The sequence below is a fragment of the Tuber melanosporum genome (genome assembly GCF_000151645.1).
Source record: "Tuber melanosporum whole genome shotgun sequence assembly, scaffold_188, strain Mel28".
NCBI lineage: Eukaryota > Fungi > Ascomycota > Pezizomycetes > Pezizales > Tuberaceae > Tuber > Tuber melanosporum.
This window is the reverse complement of record NW_003298850.1, coordinates 103,887-108,479: the sequence shown is the minus strand read 5'-3', so window position 1 is coordinate 108,479 and position 4,593 is coordinate 103,887.

Genomic DNA, 4,593 nt, shown 5'->3' with positions numbered 1-4,593 from the left:
GGTGGTCATTATAGTAGTCTTGGCAGTTGTGATAGCTGTTGGCATGGCATGTAGCTATTTTCAACATTGGGAACTGTACTGTTTCCAATAGTAATTATCTGATCTTCAGAGTTATTAGACTTATAGCCTAGTTCCTATACCACACTATATTGGCCTAATTGTGTCTCCTATAGATGAAAGAATTAGTTTCATCTATGAGGTGTGTCTGAAAGAGGAGTCACAGATGCAACCTTCCTAGGGCATTAACTTAAATTCTCTATAACTTCAAATATAAGTGACAGATATCCTCTATATAATATTTTTCTAATTTACATGAAGCCATTCGACCAAATTAGTAGATATTCTCTCGGTCGGCAACACTTGGTTGTTCTAGATAACAAGGCTAAGTTATTCTTTAGTATGAATGTGTTGTCTCTTCATAGTGATTCCCAAACATTCAATACCATATCATCATGCAAAAAGGTCCTGTTACTTACGGTACATGCCAACTATGTTCTATCTTTGAAGCTGAGTAACTCTCTAAGTCGTTGATAGATCCACTCCAGTCCACTCCCTGGATCTAGCTAAAGGTCCCTTCTGATATATCTCAAGAGTTGGTTCCAGTCGAACAGAAGGCAGGGATGTATATAGTATTATTCCGATACCTTGAACTTTGTAGCATTAAAGTCACAAAATGCAACTAAGATAGATATGTGTGATGTTGTGCATATTCCATAACGGGGCCAGAGTGGAGTGTTGGAGACCGGAGATTCTGATTCTGAGTAGAGTTATCCTACTTAGGGCGGTTGCTGGATATCAGATCCTGGTACTCCTAACACCTTTGGATATTACCCCAGTACTTATAAAATAGCTAATGGAGTAGTCCTTGAAAAAAATCAGGCAAGTTCTCCGATGACACGCCAGCTTTTTTCTGGATCATTGTTCTTCATGAGACTGACTCCAAAATATTTAAGCGGGCTCATGGCCCACTACCTCTCTCCTATTGCTTAATCTCTCAGCCTCTTCAACTATCAGTGATACAGCTCACTTACAGGTATTAGTACTTTCAATACATGTACAACTCTCACCCATTCCATTCAAACCCTTCATCATCTCACGTTGGTGGTCTCCACCGTCTTCCTTGATCTCAAGGAGTACTTCAATAGCATCTCCCTCCAAGATCCCTTCACATTCTGTACTCCAAGATCATCCACACTTATCATTTCTCATGAGTCAGGTCCATTTTTAAAAGAAGGCAATGCCATCTGATCCTCCATGTCTCAGCAAGGGTTTTCCAACCAGTCCAAGTAAGAACCACTCATGGCCCCTCCATCTTCCCCTGGCAGTTCGTCATCTACATCTCCTCTCTCCATTTCCTCCTACCTAGATGCCTTATCCTCTTCTATGTTAATGACTTTGTGGTTGTGGTCACCTCCAACTTATACCAATAGAATATCCAGCATCTACAGCCCTTGGTGAAGATATTTACATACAGGGGCAGAAGACTGGTAGTTTCTTTCTCTATTTCTAAGACCAAACTCATACATTGTCATACCCCTCAGCAGAAGGGCCCTCCCCTCCAACCTCACGATATTTATTTATGGTGTTCTATTTTACCCTTCTGAGGTCATCTGTTGGCTCAGAAATTAGTTTGAACCTATTTCTTACACCATCTACTGAGCCAGCAATATACACTTTTCCAAGTGCTTAACTTTAGCTCAAGGTACCTTCTTTGTGGTCAAATGGCTCTCTGATTCTTGCAAGATTTTATGTTTTCTTTTCTGTCACAGACTAGCAACCTCATACCTCATACACATTTTACTCCACAGAACGTACCTCTTCACCTCTTCCTTGTTTATGATGGACCAACTTTCTGTATTTTGGTAGCAGATCCAGAGGTGGATATCAAATTGTTTCAAAGACACCTCCACCAGTATTCCCCCTTACAAGTTATCCCTCTTCCCTATCCAATATCTGATTGAATACAGCTAGTACCTAGCTGCCCTCAGGTTGTTTGTCTTCCACTGGGGAAGAACCCTGCTACAGTGCAATTCTACAACTTCTTTCCCGCCATATCTGGATTCCACTCTCCTGAAGACCACTGCCTGTTCACGCCAGGCTCGAGGACCGTTTACTATCTGTTAAATTGGAGGACCCTGTGCTCTTACCACTGGTATGCAAGCACCTTCCATTGGATGTCATAGCCAATAGGGTCATTAAAGTGATAAGCCAACTTCTCCAAGTCCCTCTATCCTCAGAGGCTCTTTTGCAGCCACTCTTCCCCCCCTTAAACTCCAGTGATCCTACCTTCCTGAGGCTAATGAGGAGTCGTAGACAGCTACGTCTCCATACATAGACTATCCAGTTTCCTCCCCCCCTCTATACAATGCATACTTACCCACCATTGGCTCCACAGCCTTTTATGGGGTTAGAAAAGTTTGTGGCAGGATACATCTATCAGATGAATGCTGGGAAAAAACTACCAGGCCCTACACACTTCTTAGTAGGACGCAGAGTCCTTCTCTCTCTGCTCTTACTACCAAATAGTTCTGGAGACCTTCCAACATGCTATCCTGACATACCCATCCTGCATAAAAGCTAGAGACTGTCATCTCAAGCAGGTTAAGAGCCTTATAAAGACAAACTACTTTGATTATCTCCAGCTCTGCTCCACAGCCTGGTAGTCTACATCTCTACTACCTCTATAAGATTCCCCCCTGACATGCCCATGCATCAGGATCTGACTCCCTCTCCTCCCTACTCAGTTTCTACCACCCCCCCCCCTGCCCCTTCTCCCACATAATTTATTTGCTTGGGTTGTTAGAAGGGTTGCATTTGTTTTCTATTGCTTTCCTAGCTAGCTTGATTGTTCCCCTTAAACTTTACTATAGGTACTTTGCAATATGGGTTGTTCACTATGAATAGTAGCACTGATTTGGTTTCCTTTATTAAGGGTTGTTTTGGGATTGAGGTTTTGTTTACAGCATAGCTAGTGCTGCATGTGAGTTCTTGTATCTTAACAATGAATACATAATAATAAAATATAAAAAAATAAAAATAAAAAAATACCTCATGAGTAGACTCCTCAAAAAACAACTTAAGTTTTTTCCTATACTACAAGTTGAATCTATAATCTTACTCTATACAAATATCTCTTGCAATACTATGTAAGAAAGAGGTCTTACTTATTAAATAAGACAAGACTAAGCAGATACCAATAGGCCTTATCAAAAGTGTTAATAAAGACGAAAATGTCTCAGAGCTATCGAGGTATCAAAGAGGTAAGATTATTACCTGTTAAAGAACTAATGTGTACAGAGTAGGATCATGTCACGAATGTAGCTTGGCACGGAAAAGGTTTTTACATGATGCATAATTATGAGTCATAGGTAAGTTATTGTTTTACACATATGACTTATTCAAGTCATATAAGTTGTTATGATTTGTTAGGTTTTGCACATGACTCAAGTATGTGTCATGGGACGTGTGCCTGGCGAGTATACCTTGCAAGTGTGCCTTGCAGGTATATCTTGCACATATGATTTATATTTAGCACATAATCTCGTTATAAAGTCATGGGTTTTGTGCATGTGACTCATTTGAGTTATATGTCTTGTTTATTGTGTTATGATTGATTTATGAGTTTTTGCACATGACCTTGCTACGAGGTCAGGGGTTTTGAACATGTGACCACTTTGGTCATATGATTAATTTGTTATGATTTGGTTTTGCACATGTAACCACTTTGGGTCATATGACTAAGGGGGGGAAGAACACCATATAAGGAGGCCTGTATAGCTGAGGAGGATAGGTTCTTTACGCTTTATTCTAAGTACTTTTCTTCGTCCTTGCTGTCACTTCATATCGCAGAGTTTCTTTCACACCTACAAGGAGCTTTGATGCTGGAGATTCTGAGGGAGATATCTGAGTTTACTCAGTAGTTCCTGGGATTCTTGGTGTTGAGGTCTGTTTGCGTTGTGTGGTGGATTACTAGTTTGCTTCTCATTTTGTTACCTTATGGTTATCTCACGATGCTGTCACTTCGAACACTTCATCACAGTCACTTTCGAGCCCCTTTCTGTAAAATGTCTTTAGCTTCCTGTCTATCTTCTACCCGCAGGTTTCGCATTCGATTGGGGGGATTGAACATTGTATTTGGAGGGATCACCCATGTCGTTCTTTGGGCTAGCTCATTTTTCTTGTTGGATTTTAATGGAGTCCTTAGTTCTGGCGATACAAAACTCCTGTGGGTTCGCTTGATAAGTGTCCTGTATCCTCCACTTGTCATACTGGCCGCATCACTTCTTACGGGCCAGGGCTGTACCTGCCCGGCAGCTCCTCGTTACGTTATGTTTCTATAGTCAGAATTCTACAATGTTGTTTATCGCCGTTCCCTGAGAGATTTTGTCCTTGTGGTATTTACGGTGATTCAGTCAGGTGTCTCCTCCTTATCTCGGCAGGCATAGCTTTGACCCTGAAAAACCTTACCCCCTGGTGTCGTATTTTTTTATTATTGCCTGGAGTGGTGTGGGACGAGTGGCTGCCAGGCACTCAGGTTGTCTGTATGCTTGGGTGGTTCAGTTGCAGATTGTGGTTAGCGGCTTGCCCCATTGC